This window comes from Pterocles gutturalis, unplaced genomic scaffold (genome assembly GCF_000699245.1).
Source record: "Pterocles gutturalis isolate BGI_N339 unplaced genomic scaffold, ASM69924v1 scaffold3408, whole genome shotgun sequence".
NCBI classification, from domain to species: Eukaryota; Metazoa; Chordata; class Aves; order Pterocliformes; family Pteroclidae; genus Pterocles; species Pterocles gutturalis.
Genome location: NW_010122777.1, coordinates 8,682 through 8,887, shown reverse-complemented (window position 1 = coordinate 8,887; position 206 = coordinate 8,682).

Genomic DNA, 206 nt, shown 5'->3' with positions numbered 1-206 from the left:
GCCTTATGGGCAGAAAGGTGGGCTAGGGTGGAGGGGTGGGGCTCTTGATGGGGGGGAGGGAGGGGACAGGACAAGGGGAACAGGTTTAGGCTGAAAAAGGGGATATTTAGGTGAGATATTAGGAGGAAGCTTTTCCTGTGAGGGTGGTGAGGCAGTGGCCCAGGTTGCCCAGAGCAGCTGTGGATGCCCCATCCCTGGAGGGGTTC